General features: G+C 46.8%; 1 protein-coding gene across 3 annotated transcripts in view; it reads left to right on the top strand.

Moving 5' to 3' along the window:
- STAT1 (signal transducer and activator of transcription 1) overlaps window positions 1-24,910 on the top strand; it is an 876,601-nt gene that overhangs the window by 77,363 nt on the left and 774,328 nt on the right. The window lies entirely within an intron of this gene.

Here is a 24,910-nt window from a genome sequence, read left to right as displayed (position 1 = left end):
AATGAAAAGTTAATGCCAAAAGGTTGTGGACCTATTCATGCAGCATCCCCATTAATCTTGCTTATGATGAAACATCATACATTTGGTGGATTTGTTCCATGATATCACCAGCAATTTATTAAGGGCAAGCTGATTCCTTGGATCTCTCAAAAAGGTTTGTACATCAGTTTGTCTGCCAACGAGATGTGGATTTTCTTCGATCAAGAAACAGAAGACCATGCCGCAGGGTTTATGAGCGTAATTGTTAGATAGAATCATCAGTTCGCTCTCTAAAATGTGTCGGGTAATGAATGAGCTTGCTTGCAAAGTTCTCGTATCAGCCAATCTATTGCAGGTCGAATTCTGGGATCCCTCAGAAATACACAAGTGTTTATGCACCGTCCAACAAGACGAGGATGCTTATGAACCAAGAGGTAGAGGATCAATCCAAGCAGTTTATGAAAGTCTTTATCAAGCAGAACCATGTGTGTGTTCAAAGAAACACTCAGGCAATTGTCTAATCTGATATAGGATTGCTGCCAATAGTCGTCTAATCTCTGGACCATTCTTAGGATATTGGAGAAAGGTACAAATGTTCACACGACGGCCGACAAGAGCAGGGTAAGCTCGAAATATGAAAAGAAAATGAAATTTGAAATGAGTCTGGAAACAGCCTCCTTTTCCAGTTGTCAAACTCAAAATCCAAATCAGGCATTTCTCTGCTCTTTCTTTTGCAGTCCAAAGTTAAATTTCAAAATCCCCTGCGGCCCAAGATCAATAATTTTTCTACGCTCTGCTGTAATGAATGCAAAGAACGCTCCAGGAAAGCCACAGCAGGGACGTCATTTGGGGGTCGCCAGGGGTCGCAACTGCGACCTCTGTGGTGTCCCTTGCGACCTCTGTGGTGTCCCTTGCGACCTCTACTAAAAAAAAAAAATACTTTTTTTTTTTTTTTTTTTTTTTTTTAAGTTATGCAAGCTCCTGGGCTGTGGCTCTTTACTTCTGGGGTGGCTGGCTTTCTTGTTCAGGCCCCTTAAAAAAAAAGACTTGAGGCACTTGTTCTTATTTTTCTTCTAACACTTTCAGCACTGACCCTAAATAAGAAAGAATAGGAATACCAAATAATGTGTTTTCTGGAATTCTATACAGTAATTGCTGGCCTCATTAAATGTTTATTTCAGGCACACTTCAGGGGGTGAGTCACTGGTTTAGTCTGTTCTTAAACGCCTCACTAAGCCTAAGCCGTTCATCCTTCTGAGGTCGATAAATGAGTACCAACACAGGTTGGGTGATATTGGGTGTATATTTTTTCTATATAAAGCGCTTAATGATGTGTTATTATATAGCACTTACGCTTATCATTTGGTCATGGACGTCTGCTTGCATACACAGTCATTTGGTAATACGGGCCAATAAACACTGAACTTAATGATACATATGGCGATCCATTCTTGTATAAATGTACATCATATAGTGATATCATAACTATATTTTTCATAGTGTACAATGCTATGTGATGCCACTTCCTGTTTTGTCAACGGGTGAAATGTCGTGTTCCATCGCTACCCGCTATATCACTTTGGGGCGGGGTCTAATGACATCACTTCCTGTGATGTCATCAGAGGGTCAAGGGTCGGGTGATGTCACTTCCACTACCCCTGGCATTTTGGTGAAATGACGTCCCTGAGCCACAGTCCAAAGTACTCTTCGTCTATCCTTAGTCTCCGTCTCTTTCTACCTCGGCAAGAGGTCCCCTGTGAGATACTGTACTGTATGTTTGGCTGGACACCGGCTATACCCAAGCTACACTGAAAACTGATGAAAGTATGATCCTAGCTAGACAGAACATCTTAATGAAATGGACCAGCTCCTCCGTGCTGATGATAAAAATGTGGCTCAAGAATCTGATTTGGCACAACGACATTGATAAAGAGTATGGAAACCTATGTGGTCAGCAAAACAGGCCAAAGGACATATGGGGCCCCCTCACCACCCACTTGAATCCTTGAATTCTGAACCAGAACCGTGAACCCCTACAAGGGGCACAGCCGTACCCCGGGGTGCCACATGCAGGGTTGGGGTCGGTTTTTCTTGTGAGCCCACTTAACCTTCAGGTCCGACACCCATGCTATGTTGTATGACTTATGGCGAATCACTGAAATAAGACTATAACTCTAGTACTATATTGAGGATGTATTGCCGTTGTTTAAATACTTATGAAATGTGTTAATGCATTGTAAGTGTTCCCGTGGCGTGTGATGTGAATCTTTAATAAAGAAAGTTTTTAAAAAATGATCTCGTCTGCACATGCTGAACTACTTCTTCTTGACCTGCTTCCGACTGGGATGGGGATGGGGGTTCAGGTGTCTCTCCAGTGTAGATTTTCAGGTCTCCTTGATGAATCCACACTCTTCTTCCTGCCACCTTTACAGCTGATGGTGTTATGGTTTCCACGATAAACGGGCCTCCAAACCTTGGCTTTTGCCACTTTCTGGTGAAATTACGGATTAGCACCTGGTCTCCCGGAAAGACCTTTTGTACATGAAGTTCTTGCCGTCGGATTCTTGAATGGTCTTCTGAGCCCGACACCCCTTCCGCTTAACTTGGTCTGAAATGACAGAGATACTTGTGGTCATACCCGTCAAATAGTCATGCAATTCTGTTCCTAGCAATTCTGCAGTTGTCTGGGCATCACTCCTAACCTTTGATGGAGGGGTTAGAGGCATTCTCATTTGCCTCCCAGCAACTAACTTGTGGGATGTGAGGTGATGGTCTGAGCCAGGCTGGTTTCTCAATGCATATAATGCAAGGGGCAGGCAGTGTAGCCATCCCTTCGTCATGGTCAATTTGAGCTTGGCTATCCTTTCTTTTAATAGGGCGTTGAGCCTTTCACAAATTCCATTTCCTTGTGGATGATAAGCCGATGAACACTTATGCTTTATGCCAAACGGCAAACTAATTTGCTCGAAAACGTCATTTACAAAATGGGACCGTTATCTGAACTGAGCACCTCACATACACATACTATGCATCTAAGAAATACTTCTCGGACTAAGACTCTCGCAGCGCAAGTGGCATCATGATGTGTGCATGGACCAACTTCAATCCATCTCGAACGGGCACGCTACCACTATCGTATACCTATACCTATAGCTATAGCTATTACAAACTTGCAGCATGTCAACATAATCAATATGTAAATGCTGAAATGGAACGTTAGGTCGAGGGATAACTCCTCTGACTTTTTGCAATGTTTGTCCTGCAGTAAACCTTTGATATACGATGCAGTTTACTATATTAAATGCAACGTGTTCTAACAGGTTTGGTGTAAACCAGTCCTCTGCAGTGGTTGCTGCATGGCTTTCCCTAGTGACATGTGGAGGATAGTGTAGCTGCTCTAATGCCACCCTTAATAAGGCTACATGTATTACTGGTTCATCAGTGCTGTTCTGTCACCATATTATTTCAGTGGGGGATAAAGAACACCCCCTTCGTATCCATAACTCTTTCTCTTCTTGAGAAACTTTACTTTGAATCTCCATAAGATGTGTTTTTGACAAATTAATAAAGCTTTAATTTACAATCATCCTCACCACAATCTTCTCTTTCACATCAGACACATTAAAGGTAATTTCATCTAATGAATATGCAACCCTTTTTGCCTCTTTGTCCGTGGCTTAATTTCCTTGCAAGATAAAGTCTGTTCTCTTAGTGTGTGCTGCACATTTAACTATTGCGATGACTACTGGGAGCCTGTGCAATAGACCGGTGTGATGCACTCGAGTACCGTCCGCTCGCAGGTAGCCCCTCCGTTTCCAGTGTGCCAATCCTGTGTGCACGGTCGACGTCACATCGGCGGAGTCACTATACACCGTCACTTCCTGGTCTGCGTTGTTTTCAAGTGCAACAATAAGCGCCACCAATTCTGCAGCCTGTGCTGAAAAGTGAGATGGTAGTCTTGCCTTTGCCATAACTTTAAACTCCCCATTAGCCTCACGCTTTACTACAGCAGCACCTGTATATCTTTGCCTGTCAGTTTGATCGATTCTCGAGGAACCGTCAATAAAAACAATTTCTCCCGCAGCGAGAGCATTTTCTTTCACTCCTGGGATATCATCATAAAATTCTTCATAATTTGAACAATCAAGCACTTGTTCACCCTCCGTTAATGGTTCAGCAATAAACATAGCAGTGTTCACTGTTTTACATCTGACTATTTTGATTGTTGTATTCGATATTACTACTTCATATGCAGAAGCTCTCTGGGATGTCAACGTACCTTTAGGTTTTCTAAGACAGCAAACTGGGCATGCTCGACGAATAATATAATTTCGCATCCCATCACTATGCTAGCAGCCTTTTCAATAGCGAATGCGGCGGCTGCCAGCGATTGTTCGCAGGAGAAGTGACCCTTCATTACTGGGTCCAAAATCCTACTGGGGCTTGTACCACAATGTGGTTCTTTGTGTAAGCACTGCTGTCATGAATACTCAGTTCGTGTGTGAAAACAAAAATAATTCAGCTCCATAATTGGGAATTCCTAAAACTGGAGCTGTACAAATTACCTTTTTTAATTCATCAAATACTTCCTGCATTTCCTCAGTCCATTCAATCTTTCCAAGGCATTGCTTTGCCTTTTTCAGGGCTTGCAACAGTGGCTTTGTTTATGAACTGTAATCGAACACCCATGCTCTAACATAATTGCACAGTTCTAAAAATTGCTGCATTTGTTTTATCATGTGCAATTTAGCTGTTTTCAAAATCACCTCAACCCTTTCTGGTGTGACTTTCTTTCCTTCATGCGAAATAAACTGTCCTATGTATAGCACTTCTTCTTGACAATCCTGCAGTTTCGCTTTGTCCACCTTGTATCCCTTCTCTGCAAGAATAATCATCATCTGGATGGAATATTGTCTACACTCTTCTTTGGATGTGCTGCAAATTAGAATGTCATCTACGTATTGCAACACAACACTTGGCAAAACTATATTGCTTAAATCCATCTGCAGGACTCTGTTGAAAATCAGTGGAGACTCACAATATCCCTGGGGTAATCTTGTGCTTTTTAACTTAGTCTGACGAAATGTAAACAAGCTAAGTCTTTGGGAAAGGGATTGAGAAAAACACATTTTTCAAGTGAATCACTGTGAAATATTGTGCCTCGACCGGGATATTACATAAAATTTTCCCCGGATTAGGAAATAGAGGGAACTCAGTCTCTACAATCTGGTTAATCGGCCTCATATCTTGAATTAAACGCCATGATCCCCCTTTATTTTTTTGGATTGGATAAGCTGCAGTATTGCATGGTGACTCTGACGTCACTAAAATGCGCTGATCCTTCATAGCTGATATAGGGCCTCATCACGAGTTGGGCTGTAGCCCTTAAATGTGGTGGTAATGGTATTAGCGCTGCATTTAAGGGCTGGCCCTATCACGAGTTGGGCACTAAATCGGCTGTTTTTCCTCCAGCTTTTTACTGGAGGTGAAAATCCCTGTTTTCGGCAGTATTATAGCCGGCTGTATTAGCACGCAGTGTTGGCACCAAAAATTCCCCATTGGATCCAATGGACCCAATCAGGAATGGGGATTTACCGTTAAGGCCCAACCCGTGATCCGGTGGTAATACCACCAGACCGGTCGGAGCTAGGGCTATTACAGTCGGCGGTATTATAGCCGGGAATACAGCCCAACTCGTGATGAGGCCCATAGTCTTAAAAATCCCTTCATTTGCTTCCCGGGACATGCAGTACTGTCTCACTCGGGGCAACATTGCTCCTGGTTTAAGCTTAATCTTAACCTCTACTACCCCCTTAAAAAGTCCAACGTCATAAGGACCCGTTGTCTATAAGGAAGTTGGTACTTTGCCATGTCCTCATCAAAATATGTAGGATGTTGTTGCATGATCTTCATTCATTATGGGAGCTCCCTCTTTTCTGTTCTAATCCAATATGTGATGCTTATTTCGAACACCACCTCGTCATCTGACGGATCGCCTCTAAACATATCCTCGTCAGATTATCTACATCCTTCCTCAATGGCAATCACTGTTCTCCATGGCCTGCCTTCATCATCAAATCCTTCAAATATGGCCAACTCTCCTCACACTGTGGCTGCCTGTAATTCTAAGGGGAATATCTGCCCCGCTTCCAAACTCCATAGGTATCTGTGGCCTGAAAAAAAAACTCCTCGGGTATTCTCATTACCTTGCCCACTAGTCCAGGTAGCCAGGTCAACAAAATGTGTACTCCATAATAAAAAACCTCAGGCACCAGTGGCTTGGCTATGTGTCCTGTGAACGCCATAATGAGTTGACTCACATTTAAATAGTGTAGTCCTGCTGTCGAACATACTATATCTTCATCAGTGAAAGAGATTGCCATGTTTAACTACGTCATTAAATCCTGACCCAGTATATTGACTGGCGTCTGTTTTGTATACAATAATGGAACAGACATATCACATTCACCAATTGAAACCGGCTATTTTTCAGTAAAAGGAACTCTACTTGTAGCTCCTGTGAAACCTTGAGCATTCATGGCATTTCCTGATATTAAAAATCTTCCCTCTTGTATACATGAGCGAGTCGCTCCAGTGTCTACTAAATATGATAAAGATGTGCCTTCTATTGTGACGTCAACCCTAGGTTCCTCGTTAGGATCAGGTGTCACAGATATTACTGTACACATCAAGTCTCCCATTGATGTTTGAGTAATTTCTGCCTCCCCATCCACCTCTGAGTATTTCTACCTCGTCTTAAAACGCTCTTAGGAGTAAGAGTTCACTTGGTAGCAGAGGTGATGGTTTAAAAGGCCCATCGATTAAGCAAGCTTTGGGGTCCTGGCAATATCGAACGTCCTCCGTCATTTAGCTGAAAGAACGTAAAGCTCCCTGTAGATAGTGGCTAGTTTAAAGAACAAAGCTTACCAAAGCAAGGTAGGACCGAATCCTCGTGTTGTCACAGAAACCCCTTCCGCCATCTACGGAAAGCTGAGCGGACTGAAGGCTGAATCGGCCGGTTGAGGAGGTGGCGATCCTGAGAGTCGGAAGTTGAAAAATGAATGGTGAGTAGATTAAGGGAACGTGGCAAACTGCATGCATGGGGAAACTGACAGTGGGAAAAGAATCATGGAGGGTTGGTTGGGTTTGTAAATAAGAAGTGAGACGTATTGAATAGAGTTGTGTGGACGATGAGCATTCCATAGGTTAGCCCAGAAAGCCTGTGTTCAGGAACGTCAGAAGAAAATATCTTAAAATCTCAAAGAGATATATAGGACACAGACAGACAGGTCTGCTCTAAAGAATATATTTTACACTCCTATCAGGAATAACATTAGGGGCAATGAGGGGCGTGAGGAGCGTCGGCTAGGAAGTATATGTGGGCCGGCCAATGTATATGTTTTATGTTGTGTACATGTTATATGTATGTGAATCAAAAGTTAAAGTAAAAGTGTTGAAGAGCGACGAGAGAATGGAATTGTGTTCAAAGAAGAAAGAAGAGAATTGTTTATTTTTATGATGAAACAAGAGAAGTGAAGCAAAACAGAATATAGAGGTTTGGAGCTGCGACGACTGATGCAGGTTCATATTAAAGTGATTGTTTCTGTAAAGTATTGTTTGTGTAAAGTGCAGTAAATATTGACGAACGATGAGTCCTGTGACCATGGAGGACATTACGCCGACATTACTCTGCTCATGCATATGTGTAAGCAGTTGCCGAAACATGCACCTAAACTTAAACAGTTCAGTGCAGAATGGTTAAAAGTCACGGCAAACAAGATGCTCATGCCATGGCCAAAAGGGGGATCGCTGTTAAAAGCGGTTTTGCAACATATGACCATGTATTTACACGCAACATACACAGGAAACAAGCTGGAGAAAAGGTAAGCAAGCTTAAAACTTTGGAAGATGTATCAGGGAGGAGCAGGAGGACCCACCTCTGGATTCTTAATCACTGCAAAGAGGGGGATGAGGAGCCTTCTGCTCCCTCTGCTGCGTCTGAAATACAAGGCAATAGTGCAAAGGATGAAGGAGTGTATCCACTTCAGGCAGCAGCAGGATATAGTAACCCAGTTTATGAACCACCTGCTTATAGTAGTGACGAAGGTTCGGATAAAGCTCCAGAAAAGGATGTGATCTCTACAGTCCCACCGGACAAAGAGAGAGGTGAACGGTCAGGAATGACCCTGGACATAGAAAGAGAAATTAAGAGATGGAAAGGAGAGAAAGACAAAACTGACGAGATAGAACTCATACAAAATTAGTGGATGGGAGGTCAAATATTGCTCAAACTCAATGGAGCGAGCATTGGAGAGGTATGGCAAAAGGAAGATCAGGACGAACAAGATAAAAAAAGACAGGGAACGAGGGAAATGACTAAAAGAGGAAGAGTTTAAACAAAAGGACACAGAAAGACAAGAACAGCTGTATCAAGAAGAACAGCTGAGAAAGGAAGAAAAGGCAGAAGAGCAAAGAAAATATAACAAGCAGCGAGCGCTCGAATAACGAGATAGGGAAAACAAAAAGAGAGAAGAAGAGGAGGAAGAGAAAAAAGAATACAGAGGTGAAGGAATGATGAAACACTAAGGGCAAACAAGAGAAGAGAAAATAAGAGACAGGAGGAAGAAAGAATTAGAGATGAGGCAAGGAATCAAAGGGCATGTGATGAGGAAATAGAACGGAAAAGGAGGCAAAGAGCAGGTGATATTGATCGCATTGAAAAGGAGTTGAGAAATCCGAATCCAGTAGTAGCATGGGAGGACATAGAGGAGTTTTTCCCAATTGCAGGAGCCGATGTCAGGACCCTCTAGGGTGAATCTAGAAGAGGAGTTTGAAGCAGGATCCCTTTACAGGTACAGGAATGAGCATGTACACACAATAGGACAGCTCATTTTGATGTTTGAGTAATTTCTGCCTCCCCATCCTCCTCTGAGTATTGCTACCTCGTCTTAAAACGCTCTTAGGAGTAAGAGTTCACTTGGTCAATAATCGAAACGACTCAGGAAGTTGGCAAAATACTGTTTTAATATCAATTATCTAAAACAGGGAGTACAACGTGCGGTATCAGGTAATATTTTTGCCAGCAAAAATATCGCCGTACATATGGTCGTCGGGAACGGCCATAGGCGATATTTTTGGTGGCGAAAATATTAGGTGCGGGGGTATCCCCCTCACATAAAAAAATGATGCGGGGGGGTAGCGGGGGTGTCCCCCGCAGGGTCCATGTGTTATTTTCGCTGCAAAAATATGGCGATATTTTTGCATCGCAATATTTTTGCGGCGAAAATATCACATGGAACCCAACGTGCGCACAGCTCGATCTCTCGGTGCACTTTAGAAAAAAAAACTCTTTTATAACAAAAACTCGTCACTTCTGACGTCCTGGTACGTGGCAAACTACTAAAACATATGATTGCCCGTGATTGGCTCTGAGTGAACATCCGTATATGTTATATATAGCCAAAAGCTTATGATTGGTTATCTAAGTCAGGTGGGCATCTAAGCCCATTTCCACTATAACCATCGTCACTAAATACACAACGATAAACTGGTTCTTCAAACTATAGTGCTCTTCATTATACAACCCTCTGTGATTGCACCCTTGTACATGTTCCTCACGCTAGTAGCACGCAGGCTACCATCCCAGGTGCATGAAGACTCTGCGTGATCATGTCTCCCCTTCAATTAACCCACCATCTATCATCACTTCTATGATGTGTCAGACAATTAAGCTTTTGAACTTGGCCTTGCAGCCGTGGACTCTGCCTGGCAACTGAAGGGAGTACAGCTTCACTGTACCTCCTAGTTTCGGTACAGCTCGACCCAGGCTATTTCAACCTCGCCCATGTGCCTAGGAGACCCCTCTTTTCGAGCCTTGCAGTATTTCATCCTTATTAAATGATGAACTTTAGAAGCCCTTAGTGTTTTTTTCATATTGTTTCAAACAGAAGTGTGTTCTCTTTTCAGATTTTGTAGCCTTTTTGACAGGCTTCCATTCTACCTTGGCCTAATCTTCTTGATTGTAGGCCAACCCAATTGTCTGAAACTCACCTTGCCATCAGTAATTTCCAGCTGCGCTACGCATTCTGAAAGTCTTTTCTTGCTTCTTAAAATTCACAAGCCTGCTAAAGTGCGTTACAGGCTCATCCAAGTTCCATATGTTCCTATGTATATACATTGGCGCATTGCCGCAATCTAATTCACTATGTAGCAAGCCTTTATGAATACGTTTCCCCCTACTTGCATTTCAGCATCTGTACACGTGTAAACTGACTTATGTATTCCTCAATGTTTCTGGAACATGAACAGCTCTGCTCTGCACTACCCACTCTCCCGCTTCCATGCACTTTACCCATTTCCCATGCACTTGCGCGTTCTCAATGTAACTGGGCCTAGTAAGATTGTTGTTGTGTTCTCCATTCGTCCTTTAGACACTTCAGCTTCCTGTTTCTTATGACGTCATGAGGCTTCTCTTTCTGTTCAAATACACATTTCTTCTGGCACTTCATCCAAAAGAATACTGTGTCTGCGGGTATTTAGATATGGCTTCCTCAATGGGTATCTTGCTTCAATTGTCTTCTGCGATATTGGCACTCTTACTGGGACTGCACATGTCGTCATCTCTGGCTCCCAGCATATAGGCAGAATAGGACGGAGCTTATGGTGGGGATGTCTGATTGCACGCCTACAGTGCGCTGTCCGCTGGAAATGCTGAGATTCTCCGCAAGGTAGCTTGATGGTGACTGCCTTATAGATGATGCAGCAAGACTTCAAGGTGAGTTGTGTGTGCAGTGGGAGCCAACAAAGGAAGATGAGGCCTGGGTGAGGCAGTGTGTAGGACAGTTCTCAGGAGGACAACGGGAGGCCTTTGAGTAGTGCATTGCCCCCATCCAGGTGGGATACGACCAGTACTTGAGCAGTGAATCAAAATCTGTCCGGAGGGATGAAGGGCTTGACTTTTCACAGAAGAGAGAGCTGATACCAAGCTGCCTGAATGTATTTAGCTATGTGTGTCTTGAAGGAGGGGTGTTTGTGGAACCCGAGGGATTTGGTACAAGAGGTGAGCTCAGGTGTGAAGCCATCAGAGGTCATGGTTGATAGCCATGTCTATATGGCTGGGTGTTCGGTGTTGTTGGTGAAGAGTAGAAATTCGGGCTTGGAGAGGTTGTGCTTCAAGTATGCAATGGACATCCACGACTGGCTCAATAACCTGCTGTGCAAAAGGCTCTGGTCTCCTATTTTCCAGAGACGGAATACATAAGTATGGAGGTAAGGGAACAGTGTTCTAGGACTACAGTTCTCCCCACAGTGCGTTGCCATAATTCTGTTAATTTGGATTACTTTGTTTCTCTATTACAGACTACAATTCTCCCCTACCCCCCATTCGCACCCTGGAAGGGAGCGCTGGCAATCGGGAAGCTTGGAACGTGGGCTGACTTATCTGGTATAAGCCTGCTGACCAGCGCCCCCTTCCTTGTTTATCCTTCCCATCATCACTCGCCCCTCAACCCTTAGCAGTTGTGTAGTTTATGCGCTGGTGCTAAGGGTGTGCTAAACTTTTTTTTAAAGTAAAAAAGAAAACCTAGCTCGCGGTGCAACGCTGCACTCCACTTTCAGAGTCTGTTTCTTTGTTGATGATGTCACAGTCATCAACACAGAAAACAAACTCCAAAAATGGAGCGCAGCCCTGCACATGAAGGTACATTTTCCTTTTTTTTTATTTTAAGTTACACACCCTTCGCACCCACGTAGGAACTACACAGGTGCAAATGAGGCAATATAACCCTCAGGGGTGGGCCGACTGTGTACTTATATGTATATATTAATAAAATGTTAAGTAGGTTGAACCTTAAGTAGGAAGTAGGGTTTTTAATAGAATGTTACTTAGATGTAAAAGTTAAGTAGGGGTAGGACACGTAGGATAAGTAATGGTTTTGAATAGGAAAAAAGGCCTAGGGGGGCACAGTGGCATGAGGTAGGGGGTGTGGCTTGGGTACATGGAGTGAGGACGTGTCTCCCTTAAGCTCCTGCCCGATCCTTCCATAGATCCTCCAGACAGTACAGTCAGATCCCTGCCAAATTGGATAAGAAGCGCCTGTCAGTCTGCAGTAACCGTTTCTACACTTCCTGACACCAATTCCGACAAAAATCAGAGCCGGCATTCCCGAAAACGCAACCTTTGAATCCTGACCCCCTGGGGACCAAAAATGGCGGCTGCAGCAGCGCTCTAGCCCTGTGAAGGAGGAGGGGCTGCATGCAGAGTCAAACGCTACCCTGAGACTTGCAGCGTGGGACAGGACGGGACCCAGCGCCTGGGCCCTCGGTGCCCTCCACTTAGCACCCTCTTGGCGCCCCCACCGCCGCAAAGCACCATCCACGCCGCCTCGGCTGGTGCCGGGTGGCGCGCGGCTGGCGGTGCAGGGAGACAGCGGAGACCCAGCGCCCTCGCCCCTGGAATCCATAATTCAACTCCCCCTTTGCGCCCCCCTGCCGCGGAGCACCATCTACACGACCTCGGCAGGTGCCGGGCTGCGTGCGGCGGTGGCAGAGCAGCAGGCCCAAACCTCCTGTGGCCCCCCCGCGAGTGGATCGAAGAAGGTGAATGCACAGAATGCAGCGGGGGACCGCCTGACAGACCCGGACCCCTGGCGGAGCTCCTGCGGGACCCGCAAGATGCAGGCGAACTCCTGTCACCCCAGCTAGAACCCGGCATATGATACAATCCAGAGCGGGCATCCCGCTCCTGCGACCTCAACGGTAAGCCGTCCTCTGAGGACAGAGGGTGCATAGGAGGCCCCCGGGTCGCCCCGGCGCCCAGCTGCACTGCCCGCCTAGATGCCTGGCTGCCTCCACCCGCTGAATAATAACGCAGGGGGCCTGTGAACTCCCAGTCCTGGGGGGCTTTGACCTCGTATGAAAGCCTGCATACACAAGTAAGCAGGACCTATCCCCGGTGGGGTGGGGGAGATGAGGCACGCACCCTGCCTTATACAAGGTCCAGCACCCTGGAAAAGGCCCCTACCGGAGCATATATAGGGGTGGATCTCCATTTACCAACCCTGGGCCATCAAGTAGGTCTGCCACCCACAAAGACTAACCACCAGGAACCACAAGGTGCCCCAAAGCTCCTGACCCACAGGTCGCAACTTGGAGTCTCGCACACGGGGCCACACAACCCCAACTCCCACACAAACGCCGTAGTGCGAGACACCATCAAACCCGGGCACCCTAGTCACTGGCTCTCAAAGACGGCTCCAAGAGTGCTTCAAGGCCTGTCCAGCAGGCGTCTATGTGCTTACGCAACGGCAGTTGCCCCCTAAACTGCGCCATCAAGGCAAAGTCACCACAACAGAAACCATCACACTGGGGAACTGGGCCCCGCACTGGTAACGCAGAACATTGTCAATAACTGCCCTATGCGCCGGAAGCCCCCCCCCCCGCCCCAAACCCCACAATCATCTACACCTGGGGGACAAAAGACCAGCATCCTGCCACAAACTATCCCCAGGACCTTGCGGGGGGACCCCCGCCAGAGCACCCGAAAGCGTATGGAGTCGACCGCTGGCCCTGGCCTGCCAGGGGAGACCTCACATCTGTCCTCTTCCATCGCACAAGAACCGCAAAGCGACATCAGATCACTGGATCTTCCCGCTGCAACCTGCTGACTATCTTGGGGGCACAAACAATTCCTAACCCCCACGAGGACACTGTACCGGGGACAAGCCCGCCCCCAAACACTTGGACCACCAGCGCTTAACAGAGACTACAGGGGCGCCCTTGGACCCACCACACCAGAGATCACAACCGTATACAACGGCACACAGCCTCCTGCAGCGGAGAGACCAGGGACGAAGTCGTTGCAACAAGAACCTTGCGTGGAGGAATAGGGTGCTGTGATACAGCTGAGGAATACTAGTCAGCAATTGCCCCTGCTCGCCGGCTGCCCCAAGCTCTTTACTTCACAATCATCTGGTGTCATTCCCCCGGTGCACACAAGAGCTTTCTCTGGAGCAGCCACCTGGGACCCACGTTTGGAGACCGACCCCCAATTGGATCCCAGGGAACATGCAGCATTGCTCCATCCTCCAGGCGGGCCGACACACCACAAAAGGCCATGCCAAAATCCAAAGTCAAAACTAAAAACACTATCATGGAGTCATTCATTGCAGGCAAGTCCAACGAACCGGACCAGCAGGCCTAGGGGCACAGCCTGAGACACCCAACATCTGGTGAGAATGATGAGGACAATCGGATACTAGAGGCCATCAGCGGGCTACGCTCCTTTATAGACACTAAAATCGGGGAGGTAGGTGAAGGCAGACATGATGCTGATGCGTCAAGAATTAGCAACCTTACAGACCGCGTGACCACCACAGAGACCGCACAAAAGGAATCTACCGAGATCCTCAAAGACATGCAAGGTAGAGTCCAAGAACTCGAGAAACGCAACAAGTTCCTAGAAGAGAGGGCTGAACACACCAAAGGGCGCTCTAGATGCAATAATGTGCGCCTACTCGAAATTCCCAAAGGAATGGAGGCCCCCAACCCTACCAACTTTATAGAGACTCTCATACAAGAAGAGATGGGCGCTGCCCATCTCTTGCAAGGCTTCGCGGTCGAGCGAGCACATAGATCTTTACAGAAGAAACCACCACCAGGCTCCCACCCACGCGCAATGATAGCCAGAATCCTCAACTTCCAAGACAGGGAAGCAGTTCTGCGCTTCTCGCGTGAGGGGGGGAAATCAAAAGAGGCAACGCCAAGATTGCCATCTATCCGGACTACACGCCCCTAGTACTGAGGGGGAGGAACTCTTTCATCCCAATCAAGGCCAGACTACGCCAGCTAAACATCAAATACATGCTAATGTATCCCTCAAGGCTCAAGATAATACATAAAGGCAGAGCAATTTTTCTGGAATCACCGGCGGCAGCCACCATGTGGCTAGAACACAACAACTTGGCGGATGGGGAGGAGAAGGCACCATGACCCTCGTCCCAAGCCCTCAAGGCAGGATCACCCGACGACAAACAGGGCATGGATCGAACCACTGATCGCACAATAAAAGGCAGGAAGGAGCCGGCCCATGAGACCGACCTACAGCACCCCCCGCAAATGAACCCGCGTCAACACATTGCTGATGCATCACACCCGCTCAAGATGACCTGGAAGGGCCCTGACAGAGCGGGGGCACCTGAGCAACGCAGAATCTGCTCAACTGCTGGGTGCAGTTGGTCCAGTTGGACAATTTTGGTTTTTTTCTTTTCTTTTGTTCTTGGTTGAAAGGTGCCACAGTCCTCAACATAACCATTTTGCGGAGTCGGAAGGCACATCACAATGGGCCAGGGGGCCAACCCTATAAATATGACAGCTGATATCAAGGTGTTGACATGGAATGTCAGGGGGATGGGCACTTTTATGCAAAGGAACAGGATAAAATCCTTCCTGAGAAGAAAACATATCTCTATTGCGATGCTTCAAGAAACGCACCTCGTCGCTGAGATAGACTCTCGGATCCCGGACTAGTGGTGGGGACAGGACTTTGGAGCAACATACTCCAAGTACGCTAGAGGAGTGCACACATGGATAAGCGGGAATGTACCCTTCAAACTCTTGTCTAAAGAGGTGGACCCTGAGGACAGATACTTCATACTCCGAGGAAGCATTGAACAATGTGAAGTGTTCCTAATCAACACATACCTCCCCAATTGCGGCACCGCAGCGTATCTTGCCAAACTACAACTGAAGCTAGCTCCCTATAGAGACTGCTTTTTCATATGGGGAGGTGACTTCAATTGCCTTCATGATCCTACCCTCGACAGATCCGTCCCTCCCACGCAACCGACCAACCAACCTTCCTCCACCTTACGTAAAGTCATACAAGAACTGGACCTGTCGGAGCTGTGGAGGGATCTGCATCCTGAAGGTAGGGAATTTTCATACTACTCAGCTCCACATGAAGTATACACCCGTATAGACTACCTATTGATAGACAAAGCACACCTCCCCCAAATAGACTCTGCCTCCTACCTAGGCAGAACCATATCTGGCCACTTCCCGCTCCTTATGGTATGGAAGCCAAAGGGTCCAAGACCACCCATACCGATGTGGCGGATGGCAGCGGACGCCTTGACCTACGAAGCATTCACGGAGGGGCTCCATGACAAAATAACGGAATACATGGACAACAACTTGGGAAGTGTGAACAAATGGAGCACCACTTGGGAAGCCCTGAAGGTAGTAGTAAGCGGGAGTTCATAGCCAGTGCCGGCGGGATCCGGAAAACACTCAAGAAAGAACTGGAGGGCGGTGAGGAGAAGATCAAACGAGTGAAGGCCATGGCCACTAAGTCTAAGGAACTCGAAAGGGAAATGTCCACAACGAGGAAAGACTGCCAGGAATCCTGGGCCAGATTGGGTAAATTTGACTATATCGCAAAAACCACCAGGGCTCACTCAGAGGGGGATAAACCAGGCAGGCTACTTTCGTGGCTGTGTAAAAAAAAAAAGAGGACCCGAAACTCCCGATCCTCGAAATCAAAGACCAGACGGGCACCACACACACAAAGCAAATAGGGATTAATGAGACATCCAGAAGCTTTTACCCCCATCTATACAGCCATGACTCCATCGTACCCCAGGACGATATCTATGACACGCTAGAGGAAATAGGCCTCCCCACAATAGAAGAAGCCCAGCGAGACACATTAAACTAAGAGCTAACAACCGCGGACATTCATGAGGCGATCAAAGCGCTGTCCACCTATAAAACCCCTGGGAGCGACGGGCTACCCCCAGAGTTCTACAAATCATTCACACATGAGGTCTACAAGGAAGCCTTCGAGACTGGGATACTACCAAGCAGCATGAATGAGACCTTAGTGATCCCCATACCCAAACCAACATCCGAGTGTGGTTCCTACAGGCCAATAGCCATCCTTAATTATGATATAAAAATTCTTACGACTATACTTGCTAACAGATTATCAAGAGTAATTGGGACCCTAGTACACAGAGATCAGAATGGGTTTGTCCTGGGCCGCAGCACAACAGCGAACATACGCAGACTGCAGCATATTATAGCACAAACCACAGGCTCGCAGGAACCCATATGCAGTAGTCTCCCTGCACGCCATTAAAGCGTTCGACTCCATTTACTGGGAGTGGCTCCTGGCTACCCTGAAACAATTCGGCCTGGGCGGATACTTCATCCGCTGGATTGAGATCCTCTACAAGGCACCGGTGGCCAGAGTTAAAACTGGGAGGATGGTGTTGGCACCATGGGACATACAGAGGGGCACCAGGCAGGGATGTCCCCTTTCTCCAATGTTATACATCCTTGGTATATCCTCCACACTATGGGAGAGATCTCGACGGCTACAGGCGGAAGAGCATCCCTTTCCGACTCCAGACCATTCGGGGTTACCCCAGTGGACTTTGGAAAGATTTCAATTGTGTATGGACAAACTAGATAGGTGTAACGTGTTCAGGGGTGGACATAAACCTAAGAGGCCAAGGGAAATACTTCATGAAGACCCCAGGGCCAAATATCCAAGACTCTTTGACCCACTTCAAGAGGAGGTTAATACATATGACCTCACTGAAGAGGACACTCACTTTCAGGAGGATGAAGAGTTCCTAAATATTGAAGTTCAACAGGACCCTGAAGTGGGCTTTGATGAATACCCAGACATGGGGGGGAAGGGACTTCGAAGAAGACCCAGACAGAGGTGGCTCACAGCCTTGGCAGTCTCCAGGAGCGTCACAGACCCTGACATTCTGGATCTGTCCTCTCCTCCGACCACACCAGTCAGAAACCCGTCACCTTTAGATGACCAACCCACTTTCAATTCACTGCTAGGTAAAGCAGAAGCGCATTTTGAAATGGATACAGGGCAGATTACTCCAGAGATAGAATTTGTGGAGAAAATAATTAAGGAGAAACCACCTACTAGTCAGGCCATTCCCCTTCTCGCCTCAGTCAAGAGACGACTCATTCCATCTTTATCAACACCTGCATTGGTTAGAGGGGTCAACCCGAGAATTGAGAAACTTTTTAGTCCCTCACCGTCGGACCCATTATATATTAGGGGTCACTCAATACCTGATTCCTTGGTAGTAACCACCACATGGAAAAGGGCAGGGGTTCCGCTATATACTAGCGAAGCACCCCCGGACAAGGAGGGGAAAAAAGCTTTATGCCTTGGGAAAAAGGATTACATCCTCTGCAGCATTTTCCACCAGAATTGCCAATAACAATACCTTGCTGGCAAGCTACGCTGATGCCCAGTGGGGACAGTTACGCTAAGACCTCGAAGAATTTCCTGAGCCCTTACGAACCCGTTTGTTAGCCACTGTGACACTGTAACCAAAGCATCATTAAAAACACGCTAGATGCTGCAGAGACGGCTGGCCGGTCATTAGTCCAGGGGATACTTCTCAAGCGTCATGTCTGGCTCAGGAATTCAAGTTTTAAGCCATAGACCCAGGCGTCCCTCATCAACAAACCAATTGAGGACACAAACCTGTTTGGTAAGGCGGTGGACGACTCACTGGAGACAGCTAAGAAGGAATTTGATACCCTAAAGACTCTAGACCAAATCACAAGACCTCCTAACAAGCGAGGTTACGGCAACAGATGCTTTTTTCGTGGCCAACGACAAAACCACCACCACCAACAACAACAGTACTCCTCAGCAGGTAACTGGTCCTCCACTCAAGGGACCAGTGCACAATATGCTCAGAGAGGACAACGTCGTGGCAAGGGAAGAGGTCAGGGCCCCACTCCTAGAGGCTCCCCAGCTACCAACACCAAATGACACGAAGGTTCGGGTCCTCTCCCATGAATCTCCGGTCGGGGGCCAGTTAACATCTTTTCTACCAGCATGGGAAGAAATAACCACAGACCGCTGGGTACTGTCAACCATAGCCCTCAGTTACTGCATCGAATTCAGTCGGTCCCCTACATTCAGACCCCCAAGGGGAAGACGCCTATCACTGGAGCACCTCGCCATCCTTCTTCAAGAGGTCGAACTGCTACTAGAAAAAGGAGCAATAGTGGTCGTGCCTCTATCACAGGTAAAAGAGGGTATTTATTCAGTGTACCTCCTTGTACCCAAAAAGGATTTAACCATGCGCCCTGTACTAGATCTTCGCCCAGCGAACAAACTCAAAAATTTCATATGGTGACTTGCAGAAAGTAATTCCCCTGCTCTCACAGGGGGATTACATGGCAACACTGGACATGAAAGATGCATACTTTCATATTTAAATGTTGCCCGCGCACAGAAAATACCTCAGATTTATGATAGAGGACAAACCCTACCATTTCAGAGCGCTACCCTTCGGCATAGCGTCAGCACCGAGGGTATTCACGAAGGTACTGGCAGCAGCCCACCTGCGCAGGTTGTCCATTCCAGTATACCCTTACCTCGACAATTGGCTCATAACAGGGGATTCTTACGAGACATGCTTCTCAAATACCCAAAAGACTGTGGACCTTTTGTTCCAACTGGGCTTCTCCATCAACGAGAAGAAGTCCAGCCTAGACTCCAGCCAAGTCCAGCAATTCCTAGGGGCTCTAATTCGAACAAAGGACAGCCTCGTCTTCCCCTCCGACGAGAGGGTCCAAAATATGCTGTTTCAGATCCCTCAATATGTAGTCGGTCAAGAGGTGACGGTACGCAAAGCCATGCGATTGCTAGGAATGATGGCATCATGTATTTAGTTGGTACCTCACGCGCGGCTGCACATGCGTCCAGTGCAAGAGTGGCTCAACAGCCAGTGGTGTCAGGCCAGCGGACAATGGGAGAATCTAGTGGTGGTCTCGCAGGCCCTGGTTCTCTCGCTGCGGTGGTGGTCGAAGGAATAACTCGTAATAGGGAAACCATTCGCCACCACCACAGTGGAAGCCACTCTAACCACAGATGCATCCCTCACAGGATGGGGTGCTCACCTATTCCCATCAGACTGGACTCCGAGTGTAGCATCCAAACACATAAACATGCTGGAGGTACTGGCGGTCTTCAAAGCACTGAAGACTTTCCAGACTCGCCTTCAAGGGAAGACAGTGCTGGCCCTCACAGACAGCACCACAGCCATGTACTACCTGAACAAGCAAGGGGGCACTCACTCTCCAGGACTGTCCAAGCTGTCCCAAAACATCTGGAAGTGGGCTCTCAGACGCAACATGTTTCTGTTATCTCAACATGTACCAGGGGAACTCAAACTTCTGGCAGACGAACTCAGCAGAGACTTCTCTCCAACGTTTTCGCAGAATGGGCTTCCCAGAAATTGATCTGTTCGCGACTCGAAGAACACCCAGTGCCTAGATTACACCTCCGGGTACCCCCAAAACCGCTCCAAGGGGAACGGTCTCTGGATTCCATGGTCAGGGAAATTTGTTTACGCTTTTCCCCCCGACTCCCCTTCTCAACAAGATAGTGCACAAGATGCACCAGGAACCATTTACCATGATACTAGTGGCCCCAATGTGGGCCCGGCAACCCTGGTTCGCTCACCTGATGGAGATGTCTCTTTTTCCACCGGTGAAACTACCCTGCCCGTACAACATGCTGTCACAGGACAGGGGCATAACGCTGCACCCATGCCCACAGACCCTGAACTTAGCAGCCTGGCTCCTGAGGTCATAGAATTTAGACATTTACAACTCCCACAGAGATGCATGGACATCCTAAGAGAGGCAAGGAAACCGAACACTCTTTACTGCTACTCTAGCAAGTGGAAACGGTTTGTCATCTGGTGTAGGGCTAAAAAGCATCAACCCCGTTGACTGCTCTCCCACACAGATTGTTCTATACCTAACTCAATTGTTAGACTCAGGATTAGTCTTTAATTCTATTGTAGTTCACCTAGCTGCAATCTCTGCATACACCACATCTCAACATAAGGTGTTGTGGTGGAAAGTTCCAGTCATTAAAGCCTTCATGGAGGGAGTTAAAAGGATCCACCCTCCTATATCTAACCCAGCTCCCGGATGGGACCTAAATGTTGTACTGACCAGACTAATGGGTTCTCCCTTCGAACCCATGCACAAAGCAACACATAAGAACCTCACTCTTAAAACTGCTTTCTTAATAGCTATCACCTCCATTAGGAGAGTAAGTGAACTACAAGCGCTCTCCATACTAGATCCCTTTGTAACTGTTCACAAAGACAAGGTGGTTCTATGCACACACCCTAGGTTTGCACCAAAATTAATTTCGAAATTCAATGTCAACCAGCCTATAGAACTACCAACGTTCTTTCAAAACCCATCAAACTTGGGAAAAAAAGCCTGCACACACTTGATGTGCGCAGAGCAGTCATGTTTTATATGGAAAGAACTAGATCACTGAGGAAAACTAATCAGTTCTTCGTCTCGGTGGCAGCAGGAAGAGAAGGAGATGCAGTTTCCAAATCCACTATATCTAGATGGACTGTCCGATGCATCACTTGCTAAGAGAGAACTGCCCTTCAAGCCGAGAGCACACTCTACTCGAGGCACCGGGGCTTCCATAGCATTCATTGCAAATGTTCCCCTTGAGTCCATTTGCAAAGCGGCAATCTGGAGTTCTGTACACACCTTTACAAAACACTACTGTCTAGATCCGATTCCCAGGTGGGACAAGCAGTACTAAGACATTTGTTCTCTACTGTTCCTTCTCACAACCCACCTCCAACTCCGGGTACTGCTCGCAAATTCATGGACATGGCCTGTATACTGGCCAAAAGAGCAATCACTACGACATGGAAAACTCAGACCGGCCCCCGCTATACCAAATGGCTTAAGGACCTAGAACACTGGTCAGAAGCGGAAACTATACTATGGTGGGGAAGGAATAATTAAGACTGGGGAAGGCCCGGTCATGATCTATGAAGCTTGGAAATCTTTGATATGGGACATGTTTCATCCGTCTGATGACAAACCCCCGTGAACAAAAACCAATCTACCTACAAACCCTGGACACATGTTTGGCACTAAACCTCATGATAATCCGATTTGCCCCACACAGAAAACCCAACACCTCTCCGAAGTGGACTGTGCACCCGCGCCGCTCCCCGCCAGACTAGCTCCAGAAGCAGACATGGGACTGTGACGACCTTTGTTGTTTGTTTAAGTTATGTTATTTGTAATACTTTTCCCCTTTTTGTCTCCCTTCATCTTTCCCCTCTTTCCACTGATAAATACTATTTACAATATGACTATTCAGTATGTAATTCTCGTTTGAAAATCTCAATAAAAACAGTTTATAATAAACAGTGGCATGAGGTAGCAAGATAGTGTAGCAGCATGCTTAAAGCTTTCTAGCGAGATGGGACCGCCCACAGAGCCCATCCTCTGGCCTCATAGTCCATGTGGGTGGTACCTGAGTTTAGATAATTTGTCTGTTACATCAGGCTCTCCCTAAGGATACCCGCACCCCTTCCTAGGAAGTGTGAACTTACGTAGCTGTCGCCAGTCAGTTGGTGCTCAAGCCAGAGGAATCCTAGTTAATATATAAGGTAAAAGGTTTAAAAGTTAAGTGTGGTAATAAATAAAGAGAGGGATCCCAACGGGGACCCATTAAAATTCACTCTGGTGTCTGTGTCCATTAGTGCTCTAAGAAATCTGGGTGTATCCCATCTCCTGCCATCATCAATTTTATTTTGAGGTGCAGTGCCCCTGCCTACCCAGCGGGCCTTGGGGCTGGGGGAAGTGGTTCCCATGGGAACTGTCCCTGGTTCGGGTGAGGAAGGTGCACACTCTTACTTGGACTAGGGCTGGCAAACCGGGGCTACACAAAAGTTCAAGCTTGCAAAAGAGGCCAGAGTATAAAGCCTGCTTGCATCACTGACCCAAAATCTGTTGGCCGCCAGATTCTGAAGACAAAGAGCAATAGAACAGAATGCTGGGCAACCCAGATACTGGTGCTAGCTGCAAAGCTACCAGAGCCAACAAAATAAAAGTGCAAAACGTGAGAGCCTAAGCTGAGCCTGTAGTGGGCCCAAACCAAGGTTTTGCCCCAGTAAACGTACAAGGAGACACCTAAGTCGATGATACCCAGCTCGTCATGGAATTGAGTGGGGACTATGACAAGGACTCGGAGGAGATTTCTCATGTGTTTGAATCAATCAAGGTATGGATGCCGGAAAACTGACTATGCATAAATGGATCCAAGACTGAGTTTCTTGTATTTGGGTTCACCCAATCAAGAGCGAAGCTGAGTGTTGAATGTGCAGGTTTTCGTATTGAACATCATCTGATCCATACCTCTACAGAGGACAAGACACTGGGCATCATGATTGAATCTTCGTTGGGTTCAGAAGCCCACACCAGAAGTATCGTAAAATCAAACCTTTCCTTTCCTAGGCTAACTGCATCACGTTAACAAGGACAGTGCTTATGCCAAGGCTGGGCTACTGTAATAACGTTCTGGCTGGGGCTAATAAAAGGTGCATCCATAGGATGCAGGTACTGCAAAATGATGCAGTTCGTATTGTTAAAAGTATCGCAAGAGGTGCTCCTGTCAACGAACACAGAAGAGATCTTCATTGGTTGGCCATTGATGAAAAGATTACTTTTAAAATTAGTAATATCACTCATTGATGCTTGCATGGCTCAGCTCCGATATATCTTCAGGATAGTATTTATCTGAAGCAATCCATGTGGACTACTAGGTCAAGTGACACAATGCCCCTTCGTTGTCCCTATATTAAAAGAGCTAGGGGTAACGGTCGCTCTTTTCCAGCATTAGCTTCTGCTACATGTAATAAGCTGTCTGTGGAGCTGAGAATGATTACAGACCTGCACATTTTTAGGAAGCGTTTGAAGACAATTCTCTTCAATTAAATACATTTTCCTTTCCTATGATCTGCTTGGATCTAGCAAATCTTTTTGCGCCGTGATGCCTGCGGGCTCGGGCGCATTATAAATAAATAAATAAATAGGGCAAGAGAGGAAGAACTTTCATCCCTAAAAGACCATAAATTGACCCTTAGGGACAAGAAAGTTAATCAGGTGGGTCTTTCCCCAATTGGAGTGCATCACTGCTACAGAGAGCCAGAGGACTATTTCTCATTGGGATCATCTGCCAAGAAAAGTAGTGTGTTGGGGCCCTTAAAACTCCCTGAGACTGAGTTTTTGGAAAGATGCTCTCGTGGGTGTGGACACCCCAGAACTGTATGTATTATAGTAGACACTGGGCATTGAACTAAGGATATTCGGTTCTCTTAGCATAGGCTAAACTGAAGAGTGATGGTTGGAAGGATTTTATTGTATCCCATCCACCAGACAATCATTAATTAGCCTGCCAGGCAATTACAGAAGGGGAAAGAGGATAAGGAAAACGGTGTAGTCCACACCAAAAGGCTAGATCACATCCCTTCTTCACGAGACAACAAGCAACTTCCTACATGTTTTAGCCTCATTAGGGGTCATCGGTGAGGTTAGATTGGGTCTGGCTTCACATTAAGCTTTGGGTCAAAGATTCCATCCCAACCCCCATAGCATAGGCACTTCACTTGATTTGATTTGCTAACCATCCTAACACTACTTTCTGAGAATCTCCCTTCATTTTATTGGTAAGCAGGAGTTTGTCTTACCCTACCCTGACCATAGGATTTGTGTTAAAGATATGCTGGAGTGAGTCCAAACCAGGGGTCCTAGACTATCAAATAACAGACGCTGAGTAGAAGAGAAAAACCTCTCTCGTATTGGAGATTGACACAGAGTTCCAGTATACCAGGGGTCTGCAACCTTTGGCTCTCTTGATGTTTCGGACTACAAACCCCATGATATCTGGCAATTGACTAAGCTGGTTAGGTATGATGGGAGTTGTAGTCCAAAACCTCTGGAGATCCAAAGGGTGCAGCCCCCGCTCTATACAGAGTCCTGTAGTTTAGGCTGTCCTGTCGTTAAGGGAGACCTGCTTCTTGTTTCTCTGAAAAGTACG

Source organism: Ambystoma mexicanum, chromosome 9, assembly GCF_040938575.1.
Source record: "Ambystoma mexicanum isolate Mex_15411 chromosome 9, UKY_AmexF1_1, whole genome shotgun sequence".
NCBI classification, from domain to species: Eukaryota; Metazoa; Chordata; class Amphibia; order Caudata; family Ambystomatidae; genus Ambystoma; species Ambystoma mexicanum.
The sequence above is the reverse complement of the archived record's forward strand: the minus strand, read 5'-3'. Positions and strand labels throughout refer to the sequence as shown.